The sequence below is a fragment of the Pteronotus mesoamericanus genome, unplaced genomic scaffold (genome assembly GCF_021234165.1).
Source record: "Pteronotus mesoamericanus isolate MK-2021 breed Mesoamerican mustached bat unplaced genomic scaffold, CSHL_Meso_final contig_56, whole genome shotgun sequence".
NCBI classification, from domain to species: Eukaryota; Metazoa; Chordata; class Mammalia; order Chiroptera; family Mormoopidae; genus Pteronotus; species Pteronotus mesoamericanus.
Genome location: NW_026555201.1, coordinates 29,827,401 through 29,847,308, shown reverse-complemented (window position 1 = coordinate 29,847,308; position 19,908 = coordinate 29,827,401). Strand labels below are relative to the sequence as shown.

At 40.7% G+C, this 19,908-nt stretch overlaps 1 pseudogene; it reads right to left on the bottom strand.

Moving 5' to 3' along the window:
• Positions 1-18,380: 18,380 nt before the first annotated feature.
• Positions 18,381-19,000, bottom strand: LOC129075729 (40S ribosomal protein S8-like; annotated as a pseudogene).
• Between the last annotated feature and the right edge of the window lie 908 nt (positions 19,001-19,908).

Below are 19,908 nucleotides of genomic sequence, written 5' to 3'. Positions count from 1 at the left end.
CTGGGAAGACATAGAAGTGTTTTCTGACAGAAATATACAAGGTGTGGGCATTCCATGTGCTAAACGCTAAGAAATATAAGATATTCATTCATGTTGACCTCCATTCTTTTGCCCTATGTCAGAATTTGTAGAATATACTTAGAATTAAATAACCTGGGAGAGAAATCAAATGTCCCAAATAAATCCATTATTGAACTACCCTCTTAGCATTTGATCCTTCTTTAACTCTTATTTCCCAGAATTATTAGGAGTCATGTAATATGCTCACAAATTGGTCTTCATTTGAGTTATGCCATCACCACAGAATATACTCATAGCCCAAAGCTAATGCAGTTCATCCAACTTGGAAGCAAGACAAGAAGGCTGCTCAGAGAGTCATCCCCAACACTTTGAAGGAATTTTTCTTTCATTTATTTCTCAGGGGAAGAAAAAGCTAAGCACACCAAAGTACTGGTGTAACTCCTGATCAAGTTAAATTTGACTTAGGCAGAAGGAAAGATCATGAATTATGAAGGTCATGCAAGGACGTGGACACAGAACTTCCCCCAATAAGGAAGGATATGCCATGTTCCCCCCCAAAAAATGCAGACATGATGATGATTCTAAACAAAGACCTGTAGTGCCTATGTTGCTCCATGTTGGTTTAGGCACTTGGACTAAAAGAGGGATTTGGAGAATGGTCAGAGTGGACATTCCTTCCAAACTATTTCTGACTCACCTTCAGTCTTTTTAGGTCTATTCTTTATATTCATTCATTCATTCATTCATTCATTCAACATTGAGATATCATATAGAGTCAAAAAGACACAGCTGCTATCCTTAAGAATTACTTATGACTGGGAAACAGGTTAATGTGGAGACATTTATAAAATAAGATACCCAGTGCTTTAATGAACACATTTGCCATGCAATAGGGGCATTCAACACGAATACTTAAGTCAGGGAGGACACTGTGAAGCCTTTAAACTAATACCTGGGGATAAGTAGGTGTTTAATAAGGGAATGGTTCAGTTGAGTGGGTATAGAGAGGACAATCCAGGTAGAGGGAACTGCGAGTGTAAAGGCAGTGAAGGAAGATATTCAGAGAAGACAATTAATTAAGTATGGCTTGTGGCAGGGGATAAAAAAGGCATAAAATGAAACCAGACTCTGAGATGGAACCAGATCATAGAGTGCCTCCTATGTCAAGCTATTCAGGGGGTAATCATCTCTAGTCTGACCCAGGACACTTTTGAGAGAAAAAGACTTATCAATTATCCTAATGAAAGTGTAAACCAGGAATGTTCTTGTTGAACTAAAATGTATGTTTACCCTAACTATAGGCAAAGGATAACACTGAAGAACTTTGACTTGAAGAGGGAAGTATGAATGTTAGACTGATAGCACTCACACCAGCATGAAGCCTGGATTAGATTTTCAGACACTGAGAACTAGTGTTTAGAAAGGACAATTTTGCTGGAGACATGAGCCTGACTACCACCTTTTCCTGGATAACTAACTAGTTACTCAACCAGGTCAGCCTACCCATGAGGAGAACATTTCCACCCCTCTCAGATGTTCAAGATGTGATGTTCTTTGCTCTTTTGAGTCCATAGAAACATGACTCTCTAGTGAGTGAGCTAGTTAGCAAACTGGGACTCTCTATTGTCTTGACATTTCATGAAAATGAAAGAAAAATATTGGGAAGAGAGCTGGGGAGCTGATGAATAACCACCACTCCTTCTTTCTTTCTCAGTGGTCCCAGAGCACTGATATACATGTAGCTGCAGCTGAGTCTGTGATGGGCGGCCACTGGGTCCCTGCGTGGTGCTCCTGCCATAATGGGTTGATGGGATCATGAACTGGAGGTTGGGAGGGAGGCGTGGGGGCTATAGAGCACATTAGAGCTTCAGTAAAATCACTGTTGTAAAGCAACTGAGCCGAAAGGGAGTGTAGCTGTTTCAGCTTCTGCATGCATTGTTTTCAGACTGAGACTGTCATGGCTTGAGCAAGTATATGCTTTTAGCTTTTATTTATTCTGTCTTCTGGACTCTGCTTTGGGATTTGAAGTTTTACCAGCAAGAGGGTCATGGGTCTAGGAGTCGCCTCTGTTCTATATTTGCTTCCTGGCTACCTTCTGCATTCGTTAGATAATGACCAGTTTTCCTAATGTCTCATTTTCACATCTTATTCAACAACATTTCTTGGAGGCAAAATGACCTCAGCCAAAGTTCCAATAAAACAGTTTTGTGTATATATCGAGCAGTATAAACAACATTATGGTTTTAGACACTTAGCCTTTCTAAATGAATACTGATTCTCTTGTTTATGTATTTTATATTATCTTTGGTATGACAGAATATTCTTGAGCATACTTGTATTTTAAAACATATATTCAACAATTATTTGCTGAGTATCATGCTCCTGGCACTGTGCAAAATCTTGGGCACATAGTGATTTGAAAGACAAAGTCCTTATGCTTAAAGAATACACAATTTGTTATGGTAAAATGGTGGAGGTCAGTGGAAGAAAATAGGAATTTTGTATAAAATACAAATATATTTGTATAAATTTTGTAGAAAAATGTATAGAAATTGCTCTCAAAAAGTGATCTCAGCACAAACAGTATCTGTTTTATCAAGAAATGTTTAAAAATGCAAATTTTTGAGCCCATCCCAAATATACTGAATCAGAAACTATGGGTTGGGGTTCAGCAGTCTTTGTGTTATGTTCTGTTATTTGTCTATCTATCCTCACTTGAGGACATGTTTATTAATTTTAGAGAGAGGAGAAGGGAGGGAAAGAGAGGGTGAGTTTGGAAACATCAATAGGTTGCCTCTTGTAGATGCTCTGACTGGGGACCAATCATGTGACCTTACTGGGAATCAAACCTGCAATCTTTCAGATTTACGGGAGGAAGCTCTAACCAACTGAGCTATGACTGCCAGGGCCTAAAATTCTCTGTTTTAACAAGCCCTATGTTTGACTCTGATGCACGCCCAAGTTTGAGAACCATTGAATTATAATATAATAAAATGTAAATGTTGTGTGGCATAGAAGACCATGTAAAGGGGCTAATTCACTCTTACGGGGTCAGGAAAAGCTTCTCAAAGAAGTAATTTCTAAGCAGAGATTTGATGAATTGATAGGAATTGGCCAGGCAAAGGGAAGGTGGGAGTAGACAGTAATTAAATCCAAGGATAGCATGTCCTGAATCAGTCGAGAGGTGAAAAATAGAGATTTTTCAGAATTCAGGAGTTCAGGAAGGCTGGCACTATAAATGGTGGAGGTGAGAAACTGTATACATCTCTTACCAAAGGGTAGGCAAAGCCAATCGCTATGTCTGCAGACAGCAGTATAGCAAAAACCACAACTGTCATCAGGGATGACAGACAGGTATGGTTTTCACATTGGGAAGGTCTAGTCAGAATAAAGCCAGTGGGGAAAGAGGCACCATGGGGAGTGTGAAGCTAGGGAGCCCCTAGGATCCATCCAGGCAGACAGGCAGAGAGTCAGCAGGAAGAACAACCCAGAAAACATGTGTGAATTTAAGTTAGGACTCCTCCTCAAGAAAATAGTGCCTTAGTTTGCTAGGGGCTTCCATAACAAAAGGTCACAGGCTGGGTGACTTTAACAACAGACATTTATTTCCTTAGCTATAAAGTCTAGAAGTATGAGATCAAGGTATTGGTAGTGTTGATTTCTTTAAGGCCTCCCTCCTTGGCTTGTAGGTGGCCACCTTCTTGCTGTGTATTCATGTGGTCTTTTCTCTGCATGCATAGCCTAATGTCCCTGTGTGAGTCCTAATGTCCTCTTCCTACAGGGACACCATTACATGGTTACAACAACAACACATGAAGTCCCCAACGCATCAGTTCCTAACTGGGGTTCCTCAAAGTTCCCTAGGCTAAAAAGACATTGGTTCCATAGTTAGACCATGACGAACTCATACGTGTGAAAAAGAAAATGGGATATTATGACCTAGTAAGTGCACAGAGAATATAAACTGGTTGCCACAGAGGAAAATGGTATGGTAAAGTGCCACCAGATCTGGAAATCAGAAAAGCTGAATTCAAATGTGAGATTTGCTGTTTTCATCTTGTGTGACCTTGTCTGAGAAACTTAGGTAACCACTCAACCTTAATTTTCTAAACAATAAAGGGGTCCTACTGATACCAACTTCACAAGAGTAAATGAGATAATGTGTAATAAAGTAGCATAAAATACAACAGTTTTACAAATGTAAACTATGGGTAGCAGTGCCAAACATAATAATGGTCACTTTTTTTACTGAGAGTTTTATATAAATCAGATATTACATTAAAGCCTTTATATACAGGATCCCATTTAACTATAACCTGTAAATAAAGTCATTCAAAGTATTTGAAACAAACATTCAAAAAATCCACAGAACAAGTTTTTATTTAAAATGTCCTGTTTTAATACGTGGTTTGTCAAGATTAGTTAGTGGGGGGCTTTCTAAGTTCAACACAAGTGATCAGAATTTATCCACAGGAACACATGACTGAATATGTGGCATATAGAAAAGAAGAAATACTCCATTTATATAAAATGGTCTTATCAAATAATTCAGTGACATGGAGATTAGGTTTTGTGAAGATTAAAAAAATATTGTGGGTCAGAGATGAAGAGAGAATTATAGTCACTTCATATGGTTATGGCAGCATCTATGCTTTTTAAATTTATTTTTTATTTTTATATGACTATGAGATTTTCTGGCCCATGATTCTGTAGGGGTTCTATAACTTTCTCAAACTCAGATAACCAGACAGAGGCACAATCAGAATGAGATCCAATGCTTTTGATTCTCAATTATTGAGAGTGAAGAGAACTGAATAATGTGGGAGATCAACAGAAGAAGTTTTAGAGTGGGAGCTAATGCCCTAATTTGGAAAAATATAACACTGAGCATAAATTAAGGAAAACAAGGCTGTGCTTCCCAATCTCCAAAGTTTTACATTCACCAAGAATTCTCCTGTATCCCATACAGCTTAAGAAAACCCTATTGTTTTTGTACGGACATTTTGGTAAGGTTTTTTTCCTACAATGAATATGATAACCAGCAGTTACCTGATTCTATTTACATATTAGGACTGCAATTCCACAGGAAGGACTTTATGTTCTGATAAGCGATGGAAATCGTCATTTCATAAATCAGGAGATAACATTGAGCCATTGCTTTGAAGTCTCACTGATGTTTTCAAACTCATTTCCTAAAGAGGGAAAACCTGCCAAAGTCCGCCAAGAAGATAAACAATATTTGGCTGGTGGAAATCCGGAATCTGAAGACAGTCATCTGATAAAATGTTTTCTGCCAGATATCATACAAATCATTTAGTTTACAAAAGAGTTTCTTACATCACAACCCTTTTTGATACTAAAGAATTAATATATTCTCTCTTCACTGCTGAAGTAGGACTAGAATTGAAAAAAGAGAAGTAACTTATTCATCTCAGCTTAGATGAACTTCTCTGACCCCTGATATAGCAGATCTCTATTGGCTTACTTACCTATCTAAAATGAGAGAAGGAAGGGGATTCTCCAACAGCAAAATCTGCTTTCGGGTTAACCAATTTATCTTATCTTCTACTAATTTTCTCTTCATCAGTTTAAATTATCTGAGCATGGCTGAGAGTGTTGATGAGGCATGCCTGCTAGTCTCAAGGGCAGATGCAAATGTATGGTCCATCTTCCTTTAGCCACATTTCCTAGCACTTGAATTATCCTTCATAAGCATTGATTAAACTCCCTGTGACCAGTTGGGGCTGAAGCTCTTACTCAGCCCTATACTCTCTTCTCAGTTCTGAGTTGCAGACTCTTCTTGGATATGATTTCCAGGGTCACTGCTAACTTCTAAACCTATTTATAGAGATACCTGTCTGGATTTGGAAAAGAAATGTGATGATGCATCTTATAAGAATACTAGTTGCAGTAGCAAAATACTTTGGTCAAAAGAAAGTAGACAAATATAGTATGTTAGTAAGTCAGTATTTAGCAAGGAGCTATGCTAAATGTTTCCTTGCATATTTAAAAAACATATTTTCATTTAGTGACAAAACACCATAGAAACTGGAAATTGTGCATCATAGTATGCTAAGACCTTAATTTTTCTTACTTAGTTCTCTAATTCTTTACAGTTTTGAAATCTCATATCTCTTTGGGATTCTTAAAGATTTATTCTTAAAGACTTTGGATGGCATTATAAGCAATACTCAAACCTAGTCTTATTTTTTTAAAAAAGAGGATATTTGAGCTCTGAAATCTTATACACTGTATACCACCAATGCTCTACAAGATGCGCGACATCAGGAAGTCAGGTATCTCTGTCACTTTTATTTGGGAGTTTTGGCCAAAACGTGCCTATTCACCACCTGAAGCCCTCAGAGCCCTCCTCAAATTTGGGAAGCATGTGCCTTAAAGCTTGAGGGTTGAAGAGGGAGAGATAAACACAGTATATTTTTCCTAAGCTACAATAACACTAAGAAAATTAATGAGCTATTATTATATGGTGAATTTCCCTTCTATGCCATTATTGATCTGTGATAAATGCAATGGGAATGCATTAAACATTTTAAGATTTTGTTCACAATCTTTTTCAAATTGCCTAATTTCATGTAACAAAAAGATTTTAAAGTGTTTGAGAACTCTAAGTTTTAAATACTTTCCCTTTTGTTTACAATTAAATCCTAATTTTTATTCTTTAAGGTTTTTTTCAGAGCTAAAATTAATCAATGATGTCCTTGCCTCAATGTCTCAGATCACGACTGTTAGGAACAGAACTGTAGGCAGGGATTGAAATGGAGCTATTTGACTGAGAGACGTACTCCCAGAGAAACTGTGAGGCAGAAGGAGGAACTAAGCAAAGATGAATTCTCAGAGGGAGATACTTTGGTTTCATCTTGGGGAACCTCTGAAGCATAAATTATACCTCCCAGTGGGTTCCACATTGAGGCAAATGCACCAACATTTTCATCCCTGGCCAGTGTGTCAGTAGCTGTGGGCTGCAGAAGGATTGGGCGCACTGTTACTTAAGTTGGTGCGAGGTGAAGGTAGTTAAGCTCTAGTGGGAAGTTCAGTTTTCCAATAGGAGCCTTAGTGTCCTTGTTTATGTATGTGCATGCCTTATAAGATTATCATGAGAGCTATGGTGAAGGCCTTGTTCTTTGCTCCCTGTTTTAAAAAAAAGAAAGAGACACAGGGAGGGAGGGAAAGAGGGAGGGAAGGAAGAAAAGAGGGAGGGAGGAAGGAAGGGGAAAGAAAAGAGAAAAAGTAAGAATATAAAAATTTGATGTAATTGATAGATATTCCAAGATAGTTGGAAAGTTTTGAATAAACGACTGAGCACATCATTTTGGTTATAAATAATTGCGGCGTCCTATTACTTACACAAGAAATTTAACATCAGAATTAGAATCCAAGAATACTAGGCCTTGTTTTCTAAACTGTATATTTATCGACACCTAGTGGCAGAATTCAAAATTGTTGTAGCATACTCAAAACGATAAATTGTTCACAATTCTCAAGTCATTCTAAATTAATTAGTTTGTTTGTTTATCTTGCACTATTCATTAAATTCTTATTATATGTCCAGAACTGTTTTGTGTATAACTCAACTGAACTGCGCTCTATGTCTGGATTTAACACATATGGCTGGCATACAAGTTTGATCACGTCAATAGCTATACCATTTACTGAGAGTTTACTACATGCTAAGCACTGGACTCGGAAGCTTTTATACAGTATCTCACTTAAATTTGACAACAAAATTCAAAGTTCTTATCCTTTTTCTCAAATGAGGAGACTGAGGCTTAGAGAGGTCAGGTAACTTGCCCAAACTCAAGCAGTTAGTTGAAGAAATGCACTCAATCCTAAACTGCCTGGCTGGAATATTCATGTTCATTCATGGTACTACACAATATCTTAAATAAGTCATTTATAAATTCATTAATTTATCACATATGGACCTGTTTAGTTTATATATTTATGAGTGTATGTATGTAAAAGCAATGATGGTATGCCACAGATGGTATTATTACATGAGGACTCATAGACTTATTCACAAAATATTTGTCGGGTGCCTACTATTTTCCACACATTATGAAGAGTGTCAAGGATACAATGGTTGCCAGAAAGATATGATCCCCATTCTCAGTGTGTTTATAGCCAATGGAACAGAAGGACATTAATCAGGTAATCACACCCATACGCACAACCACAATCTGGGATATACATTTTACATGAGCTTACTGACAGCTCGCGTATTCTTATACTAAAAATCGAACTGCTCTTAAGAGTTCAGAAAGAGTTTCCCCAACGATGTGCTGTTTCAGCTGAGATCCGAAGGATGAGTAAAACTTAATCATGTGTCGTGGGAGTGCCAGGAGCAAGCGGGCAGGCGAGCGGAGTGTTCAGGACAGTAGGGATGGCTATGTGGTAGGGGGAGAGCTGCACAGTCAGGGGAGGGAGGTAGAGGGACATCAAATGTGAATGAGTAAAGAAAGGTGGGTAGATAAGGGAGGAGGTCACTCTGCAGCCTTGCCCAGGATGCAGTGTATGTTCACTAATGTCATGGCATGGGAGCTCTCCACCTGCCTCTAGTTACAGCAGAGGAAATCCCCATGCCCAATGCTGGGAGAAAGAAAAGTTAGTATAGACGCAGGGCAACCTCTGTGTGCAGTCTGTACAGTACCTGAGGCTGGGCAGTTGGCCGCATGCGGACTCAATTCTCCTACAACCTCTTGGTTGAAAGCGATGTCTTTCATGGGTGACTTTATTCCATGGCACATTTTATTCTTGTCCATGTGGCCCCTTTATTTCTGCTTCTGTGAATAGAACCCCAAATCTTCACTTCTCTTAGCTCTACTTTCTTTGTCTTTCCTCCTCTTCTACCCTCCGGGAAAATATTTTCTAAGCACTCCCCCAATGCTAGGAAGAAAAAAAAAAAGCTAGGTGTCTTTATGTTAGAAAGACTTCTATCTCTCCCCTCCCCACCCCCCTCCCTGTTCCCTGGTCACATTTTTCTCCAGATGCACTAGGCGCAATGTCGCACTGCATAGCAGTTATGGGGGTGCGCCAACGGAGGGAGTGCTGCAGAGAGCGCAGCGCTCCCTGAAACCTGAGGGAAACCGGCTAGGGCCAGCTGAAGAGGGAGCAGGGCTTGAAACCCGCAGAGCCCACCCTGGGGTTGTCGTGGATGAGGGAGATAAAACACAAAACATTTCAAACACTTCTCAGCAGGGAGAGCTGGCGGGGCACTTCCCTCTCACTGGATAAGGCCGCGGCACACCCCTCCAGGGGGGGAGCCCCGTCGCCCTTCGTTCCAAGGCTTTTATTGAAAATCTCATCAGTGGGCTATGTAACAGGAATGCATACCTTATCTCATTATATCAGTATGGTAAGTTTCACAGTGAATATATGATGCTTTTAACAAGACAAGTGACAGGAGTACACTGATTTACATGGGTCCGAGAGGAGACCAGAATCAACAATAGAGACTGTAGATGAAGGGAAAGTAGACTTAAAGTCACCTTAAAGTTATAGGGTAAAAAATGTAAATAAAGTAAATGTCTTAACAATACCAGGTAAGGGGTGTAAATAAAGGTCCTTCACAGCATGAGCTGACCAGAGATCTGAGGGAGGAACAGAGCATGCTCTAAAGAATTTGCTTTTAGGCCTGATTACCCTGGGACCCGCCAGATCTGATTTAGGGCTGTTTTTCCTGCATTGTTTCAAACCTGAGCCAGGCAGGGGGAGGAAACCACCAAGAGATAAGGAGACTGCTTCTCCGCTGCAATGAGGACTCTGGCCATGTCCAAGCCAAGATGAGAAGTGCGGGGGCCTTTTAGCCCCTTCTCCGTGTCCCCCAATTTCTGGTCTGCTGCCAATATCGGCCAATACCTGTCTTAGGTTGTTTACCTCAGTGCCCGTCGTTGGCCATTGACCAGCCATGGCAAAGCAGAGAGGCAGGGGCTATGCCCCTGCCAGGGGGTACAGGCCAAGTCTTCTCAGAGCCAGCTTTCCCAAGGCCTCCTGAATATTTCCAGCCTCGGGGCCCTCCAGCCTGTCGGCAGGGTTACAGCTCCTGAAACCAGGCCGAGCGTTTCCCAACAGTGCAACTCCACATCAAAAAGAAGAAGGAGCACAGAAGTGAATTACTAGGAAAGAAACAAACACATATAGTGACGTATCTCAAAATGGCATTCCTCCGTATGTCCTGGAAAAATTGCTCCCATGCGAAATAACAGGTAGTTCTCTAGATATCTGGCTTTTGTAGAAAGTAAGAAGGGTCCTGAATTGGTTTCTCCAGTATCTTCTCCCCTCAAATCTACATTAGATACTGTGAGTCGTGTTTCCCCACAACTTCTCTGAGAGTCAGATGAGGGAACCCAAACTGCTCTCTCTGAGAATGTTGTCACAGAAATTCCAAATCCAAAGAAATGTTTCAAGAGCTTTTTTGAACCAAGGGTTAAAGGCCAGACCCAGAAGCAAAATCTCACAGGACTGAGAAAATGTTCGCAGGAATAGTAGTTTTGCAGTTTGTTTTATGCATTAATATCAAAGGAGAAAATAAAAGGAAGATTACATGAGATGCATGGGTGGTAGATTAAAGGAGAGAAAGTAAAGCAAGAAAATCTCTAGACTGGATAAAAATAAAGTGAAAAGATACATATTTCTTTTCCATCAGTGGGTGCAAAATAGGTAATATTTAACATACATAGTTTACAGAGGTATACAGGTAAAATGTAACAATTAGGAATGTCGGGGTCGCTTTGTCCCAGTACCAGGGTTCTTATCTCCAGAGGGTGGGAAAAAGATCACTGTGACATTTTAAGTATGTTACCCTAGATGAAAAAAGACAATGGATAGGGTTCATTGAAGGTGAAGGTTACTCTGTCACACAGGCCTTAGGACATGACTTCCCATTATAACCATCTCAGTTGGGAATTTTTATAATCAGGACACCTCCTGTGGTTACTTCCAGTTGCCGAGCTAGACAGGGCTGTCTGAGTTTGTGAGGACTGCCAGGCAGCCCCATTTTCGATCACATTGCTTGTTACCCCAGACCTATTATTGCTGTGGGAGAAAGGCCTCTCCCAGAGCTGGTTTTCCTCATTCCATTGTCTCAGTTTTCCCTGCTTTGTCTTGCAGATTGGAGGTTCTGCAATGGGGTTTGAAATCTGGCCCGTAAGCAGGCACATGGCATCTCTTTGCAGATCACACCCTATCTTCCTACTTTACTTACGTTGATAATTACTTTGTGTATTACAGTCAAAAGCTCCCGTGTTCTCCCCAGAAAGCTGTTTACAGCCTGTTTAACTCTCTTAATGAGAATAGTTTTCCTTCTAAATCATCCTGTATATGAAAACCTGCCCCCACTCTAGTGAAGTTCCTTAACTTGATCAGCTTTATTTTCCTCTTGCACCTTGACCCTCCCATTACACTGTAGATGGGGGTGGCGTTCCCTCCAGCAGTTCTTTTTCTTTGATGGAGAAGATCTCAGTGTAGAGGACTGCTCTGCTCTCTCCTTGCAGGACCTGACACTTTGCGCTGATGTTATCATGTTGCCTATTGTGGTCTGCAGTGTCAGAGCTTGGAAAGTTCAGTTTCAAGAACAGGTTTTGAAAGTGAATGGAGAGAAGCGGGGCCTGCATGAACCAGACTGCCCGTGATTGAAACGCAGTCCGCACAGGTGGTGGATACTTGGGCGAAGGGGTCACAGAATGGTCCAGAGACCCCTGAGGAGAGACTGGAAACGGAGGCGTTGGGGAAAGAATGGGAGGAGGAACCACGGAGTCCTGACTCCTTCTCCTTTCCCTAGTCTCCATTGTGCGGGAAAAGGACACACACCCAAAGAGCCAAAAGCCGAAAAGCACACAATAGAGAGCCCAAAACCACCCAGTCCCCGCGTGCACACTTGCGCGGAGTGGCCAGCAAGGGTTGGCGAGTGTGTATGTGGACCTGGGCGGGCTTGCGAGGGCTCCCACGGGCTGGTAACGCCTCCCATAGGTTGGCATCGATGGGGCCTGTGAGGGAGTTCACAGATCGGGGAGCGCAGGTATAAATCGACCCACGTGGGTTGTGAGTGCAGAGCAGGCTACAGAAATAGTGGATCCCAGGCCGAGGGGGTCACAGAGCTGCCCAGAGTCCCTGGAGGAGATACTGGAGACAGGATTAACCAAAGAGTCCTGGAGCTGACTTCCTCCCATTTCCGTAGTCTCCATTTGGCGCGGGTAAGAAACGCATCCAAAGAGACAAAAGCGGGGAAAGCACGCAATAGAAGACCCTAAACAGACCAGTGCCGGGGTGCCCGCTGGCCTGGGGAGCCAGACGAGTATGCAAGGTCGCGAAGAAGCCCCCTGGGCTGGGGCAAGCACTCTCGAGCCCAGGCTGGTGGGGGATCCTGCCCCGGCCGGGGAGCGTGATCAAGGAGCCAGCAGGAGAGTGCAGAGCAATCCACAGAAATAGTGGATCCCTGGCCGAAGAGGTCACACAGCTGCCCAAAGCAGAAGTCAGACACAGGCCGTAGACTCCTGGCAGGCTCAAACAAATGACCCAAGGCCATATAGGGTCAACAACTGACATCATCAGAGGCAGGCCCAGAAAGAAAACGAAAGGAAATAATTAAATAAATAAATAAATAAATAAATAAAAAGACCCACCTGGTACCACAGAAGTTTAATCCACAAAGTCAGGATATCTGGATGGCCCAACTGAAGCAGAAGCAAAAATAAATAAATAAATAAGTAAATTACTTAATAGACGCTCACAAAAATGGGAAGAAAAAGAAGTTCCCCCAAATGAGTGGAAAAGGGGACTCCTCACAGAGAGAGCTCAATGAAATAGAGGCTAGGGAACTATCAGATATTGAATTCAAAACAATGGTTCTAAGGAAACTCAATGAGCTCAGCCAGCTCAAAGATAACTATGAGAAACTGCAAAGAAACTATCAGGATCTTACAACAACCTATATAAACCTGGAAAAGGACATAGGAACTATCAAGAAGACACAACAGGATATGAAGAATACCATTTTCGAATTGAAGAACACAGTAGAAGGAATCCAAAGCAGGCTGGATGAATGAAGCCAAGGATCGAATCAGTGAGATGGAGGATAAGGTAGAAAAAAACTCCCAGAAAGAACAAGAAATGGAAAAAAGACTCAAAAAGAATGAAGAGGCATTTAGGGAAATGCAGGACAACCTGAAACACAATAATATCCGTATAATAGGGATACCAGAAGGAGAAGAAGAGGAGCAAGGGATAGAGAACCTCCTCGAAAAAGTAATGATGGAAAATTTCCCCAATTTGAGGAGAGAAAGGGTCTCATGGATCCAGGAGGCACATCCAAGACACATCATCATTAAAATGACAATTATCAAAGACAAAGAGAGAATCCTCAAGGCAGCAAGGGAGAAGGAGAAAGTAACATGCAAGGGGACTAGGAGCTGACTTCTCAACAGAAACACTACAAGCTAGAAGGGAATGGCAACAAATATTCCAAGCAATAAAAAGGAAGGGCCTACAACCAAGGCTGATCTACCCAGCAAGGCTCTCAATTAAAATAGAAGGGGAAATAGGGAGTTTCCCAGACAAAAGAAGCCTAAAAGAATACATCTCTACCAAACCAGCACTCCAAGATATGCTCAAGGGACTGGTTTAAGAAGATGAAGGAAAAGAGTGAGAAAGAGAAAAACACAGGTACAAGGAGAAAAAATGAATAAGTTTCTATCAGTAATAACTCCCAATGTAAATGGACTAAATGCCCCAATCAAGAGACAAAAGTTAGCTGAATGGATAAGAAAACACGACCCACACATATGCTGCCTACAAGAGACACCTCAGCGCCAAAGACCTACACAGATTGAAAGTAAAGGGATGGAAAAAAATATTCCAAGCAAATGGGCAAGAGAAAAAGGCCGGGGTTGCCCTACTTGTATCAGACAAAGTAAATTTTGAAACAAAGGCCATAAAAAGAGACCCAGAGGGGCACTTTATAATACTTAAAGGAAGAATCTATCAAGAAGACATAAACATTGTAAACTTATATGCTCCCAATATAGGAGCCCCCAACTATATAAGGAAATTGTTAGACGACTTCAAAAAAGATATAGACAGCAACACACTGATAGTAGGGGATTTCAACACCCCACTGTCCAAAATGGACACATCTTCCAAACAAAACATTAATAAACATATTGTGGTGCTGAATGACACACTGAATCAAAGAGACTTAACTGACATATATAGAACCTTACATCCCAAAGAAGAAAAATATACATTCTTTTCAAATGCTCATGGAAGCTTTTCAAAGGTAGACCACATGATAGGACACAAAGCAAACCTCAGCAAATTCAGGAAAATTGAAATAATACCAAACTTTTTCTTGGACCAGAAGGGCTTGAAACTGGAGATCAACCTCAAAGAGAAACTTCAAAAACATGCAAACTCATGGAGACTGAACAGTAGACTATTAAACAATGAATGGGTCAATAATGAGATAATAGAAGAAATCAAAAAATTTCTGGAAACAAATGAAAATGAACAGACAACAGTCCAAAACCTATGGGACACAGCAAAGGCGGTCCTGAGAGGGAAGTTCAGAGCAATACAGGTTTACCTAAAAAAGATAGAAACATTTCAAATAAAAGACCTAACACTACAGCTTGAAGAACTGAAGAAACAACAACAAATAAATCCCAGAGCAAGGAGAAGGAAGGAAATAGTCAAGATTAGAGCAGAACTGAATGACATAGAGATGAAAACAACAATTCCAAGGGTCAACCAAGCCAGAAGCTGGTTCTTTGAAAAGATAAATAAAATTGATAAGCCTTTAAGCAGACTCATCAAGAAAAAAAGAGAGAGGACCCAAATTAATAATATCAGAAACAAAAGAGGAGAAATAACAACAGACTGATACCACAGAAATACAAAGGATTTTCAAAAACTACTATGAACAATTATAAGCCAAGAAATTTGAAAACCTCGATGAAATGGACAAATTTTTAGAAAAGTATAATCTTCCAACACTGAAGGAGGAAGAAACAGAAAGCTTGAACAGACCGATAACAGCTGGGGAAATTGAAGCAGTCATCAAGAAACTCCTGGCACACAAAAGCCCAGGGCTGGACGGTTTCACAGGAGAATTTTACAAAATATTTACGGAAGAGCTAACCCCTGTCCTTCTCAGACTATTCCAGAAAATCCAAGAGGAGGGAAGACTCCCGGACTCTTTTTATGAGGCCAGCATTACCCTAATCCCAAAACCAGATAAAGACCCTACAAAGAAAGAAAACTACAGGCCAATTTCGCTGATGAACATAGATGCTAAAATCCTCAACAAAATATTGGCCAACCGCACCCAGCAATACATTGAAAAGATTATCCAACACGATCAAGTGGGATTCATCCCAGGGATACAGGGATGGTTCAATATATGCAAGTCAATAAACGTAATATATCACATAAATAAAAGAAAGGACAAAAACCACATGATCATCTCGATAGATGCAGAGAAAGTATTCGATAAGGTACAGCACCCATTTATGATCAAAACACTCAGAAAAATGGGAATAAATGGGGTATTCCTCAATGTAATAAAAGCCATATATGAAAAACCTACAGCCAACATCATACTCAATGGGCAAAACCTAAAATCTTTCCCACTAATATCGGGAGCACGACAAGGATGTCTGCTTTCACCACTTCTTTTCAACATCATATTGGAAGTTCTAGCCACAGTGGTCAGACAAGAAAAAGAAATAAAACACATCCATATAGGAAAGGAGGAAGTAAAGCTATCATTGTTTGCAGATGACATGATAGTGTACATAGAAAACCCTGTACACTCTACCAAAAAACTCCTCAACCTAATAAGTGAATTTGGCAAAACAGCAGGATACAAAGTCAACATTCAGAAATCAAAGGCATTTTTGTACACCAGCAATGCAATAGAAGAAGAAGAAGAAATCAGAAAAAAAATACCACTTGATATAGCAAGAAGAAAAATAAAGTACCCAGGCTTAAATTTAACCAAAGAGGTAAAAGACCTGCACGCAGAAAACTATACCACTTTGAAGAAAGTAATTAAGGAAGACACAAATAAATGGAAGCATATACAGTGCTCATGTATTGGAAGAATTAATATCATCAAAATGTCCATACTACCCAAAGCAATTTATAGATTCAATGCAATCCCTATTAAGATGCCAATAACATATTTCACAGAAATAGAACAGACATTTCAAAAATTTATATGGAACCGTAAACAACCCCGAATAGCCACAGCAATTTTGAGGAAGAAAAACAAAGTAGGAGGGATCACAATACCGGACATCAAACTCTACTACAAAGCCACTATACTCAAAACAATCTGGTACTGACACAAGAACAGACCCATAGACCAGTGGAACAGAATAAAAACCCCAGAAATAAGCCCAGGTCTCTATGGGCATCTAATATTTGACAAAGGGGGCAGAAGCATAAAATGGAGCAATAATAGCCTCTTCAACAAATGGTGTTGGGAGAGCTGGACGGCTACATGCAAAAAATTGAAATTGGATCATCAGCTGACACCAAACACAAAAATAAACTCAAGATGGATAAAAGACTTAAATATAAGTCTCAACACCATCAAAGTCCTAGAGGAGAACATTGGCAGGAAACTCTCAGATATTCCACGCAGCAATTTTTTCACCAATATGTCTACTAAAGCAAGGGACATAAAGGAAAGAATAAACGAGTGGGACCTCATCAAAATAAGAAGCTTCTGCATGGCCAGAGAAACATCAGCAAAATGTAAAGGGAGCCAACCCTATGGGAAAATATATTCGCTAATGATACATCAGATAGAGGTTTGATCTCCAAAATATATAAAGAACTCACTCGACTCCACTCCAAGAAGACAAACAATCCAGTCCAAAAATGGGCAAAGGACCTGGGCAGACACTTTTCCAAGGAGGAGATACAGAGATATTTGAAAGGGCCCAGAGGCATTTGAAAGGATGCTCAGCATCACTAGCCATTAGAGAAATGCAGATCAAAACTACCATGAGGTACCACCTCACACCAGTCAGAATGGCCATCATAAACAGATCAACAAACAACAGGTGCTGTCAAGGCTGTGGAGAAAAGGGAACCCTAGTACACTGTTGCTGGGAATGCAGACTGGTGCAGCCATTGTGGAAAGCAGTGTGGAATTTCCTCAAAAAGCTGAAAATAGAACTGCCTTTTGATCCAGTGATTCCCCTGCTGGGACTATACCCTAAGAATCCCAAAATGCCAATTCAAAAGAACCTATGCACCCCCATGTTCACAGCAGCACAATTTACAATAGCCAAGTGTTGGAAGCAACCTAAATGCCCATCAGTAGATGATTGGATCAAAAAACTGTGGTACATTTACACAATAGAATACTACACAGCAGAAAGAAAAAAAGAACTACTAAACTTCGCGACACCATGGATGGAACTGGAGAGCATTATGCTAAGCGAAATAAGCCAGGGGGCGAAAGACAAATACCATATGATCTCACCTCTAAGCAGAACCTAACCAACAATACAAAGATGCAAGGAAAATAAGACCAACAACACTGAAAGGAAAAGAAACCAACATAGACAAGAGGGAAGGTGGGGGCGGGGGAAAAGGAAGGGAGGGGGAAAGTCAAGGAACATATAGCAAGGACTCATGGACAAAACCAAAGGCGAAGAGTTGAGGGAGGGAAGGAGGGGGCAAGGGAAAGTGGTGGGGGGTAGGCAGAGACAAATGTATTTGAAAAAATAAATTAATTAATTTAAAAAAAGAAAAAAGATAGAAAGTGAATGGAACACTGAAGATGACCACAGATTATTCTTCTGTCACCCACTTTGAAACAGAGACCAGAAGCAAACCAGGCTCTTCTTGAATGGCAAAACTAAGAAGAAGAGGAGGTGGTATTATTCCTGGTATCTTTATGGGAATATTCTAGGAGAGTCAGGTGCCAAGGAGGAAGTGTCTACATGTTTGGTAGACTCTGCTTTTAACAATTGACTTAATTCTGTCATTGTGAGTTCTCAACTCTCTGGTTCCAAGGAGTAGAGATATGTACACAACTGTGTCTTCCTTTTGCAATGAATAGGTTCCAGGCCAGGTAAAGACTCAGAACAAACTCTTCATCTGGCTAAGAAAGCATAGAACTTGTGTTTAGAGCTGATTGAAAGTTTCTGTAATCTGGGCAAAAAATATTAACATAGATTTATCTAAAGCTCCCTTCCTAGAAAGATTAGCAAAATCAGGAAGTAGTGTTCACAGTTTCATTTTTCACTTTTCTTGCCCTAAATCTTAAACTTTTTTTTTTGGACAATAAACACCTTTATTACATGTTCTAAAATAGGAAGGAGGGGGATTTATTTGCCTTCCCAGGCCTTGAATTTCCCCAGGTAGAACCCCAGCTCCTTGCCCTCCAGCACATACCCACCTGCACAGCCACACTGGCCTGGGCTTGAAGGATGCATGGAGAAGCTTGTCTGCTGGAACTGCTCCTCTAGAAGACTGCTAATGTGGGCATTCTTTTTCCTTTCATTATATTTCTTCAGAATTTTGTTTCATCATTTTTTGTTTAAAGTCTATTTTTCCTCAGGAGTTAGCTTGCTCCCTTCTTGCAGCCCAGGAGCAGTGCATAGTGGGACTTGCACCTCCATGGGTACTGTGTACTGTCAATAAGTAGGATGCAGTTCTTTGCTAGAATCTTGGTGTGAACTGGTTTGTTGTTGGATACATTGCAGACAACATCAATAATCCTTGCTCTGCATGCCCTGCATTCTGAGCCTCAGGAGCTGCCGATGTTCAGCGTCAAGGCTTGGTACTTCTCGTTGCCTTCTCACACACAGACAGCGTGTCTGCAGCGCTAGTCAATCTCCACATTTGCAGCAGGGCATCCCAGCTCGTATTTTCACTCCTTATGGTGGGCCTTTCTCTGGTCTCCAGTCTGGCAGCGCTTGTGGCAGTTGTCCCGAGAGATGCCCATGGGTCAGTGCTAGCTGGAAAGTATCTTGGACTTCTAAATAAAGCATTCTACTAATGATGTCTGAATTGTTCCAGTCTTCAGTGAACATTTTAGGACCGTGGTAGCTAATCTGATTCTTCTGCCCTCTTTCTTTATTATCTCGATCAATTCATTGTCAGCTCATTATGACATCTCTCTCATATCTCTAGCAGATTTGGCTGGTTGTTTCCTGAATATCCATTCTCTGCTCATTTCTGATCCCCGAACTAGTTTGAGTCAGTAATGTGCCCAGCTAACAGACTACATTTCTTAGCTTCCCTTCCAGGTAGATACAGGCGTGCGAGTATATTCTGGCCGGCAGTATTAGGTTGAAATTTTTGGTAAGGATTTTCAGGGAAGCTTCTCGAAAAAATTTCAAGCTGCTAAGAAAATCTGACATTCCTTTCTATCTTTCCTTCTTTCCATGTTGGAATATAGATGCCATGTCTGGGCATCCAGTAGCTGTATTAACAGGAGGTGACCATGAGGGTAGAAGCCACACTCATAAGACAGTTAAACAGAAATGTTGGGAAGACTCTGCCGAGAGAATTTAGCAGCCTTGGACTTTATATCTTGGATTGATTTTACATGAGAAAGAATTAAATTTCTTCCTTGGTAGATAGCTCCTATTTCTAATATCTGTTTTAAGATATGAACACATTTCTTAACTTATATACTGAGAGGGCAGGAAGTGATCTAATGCAATGTAGGTGATATTTACCCCATAGGTGTGAGGGGAGACATCTCAACCTTTTGCTTTCAAAACTGTAGTCACTTTTCACTATCAGAAATATATTCTGTCCCTTTGGAATCCTAGATTTTCCTGACTTCTTTCCTGGGAATAACTTTACTCTCCTGAATATGGTGTTTGCAGGAAGGTGCACCTGAAC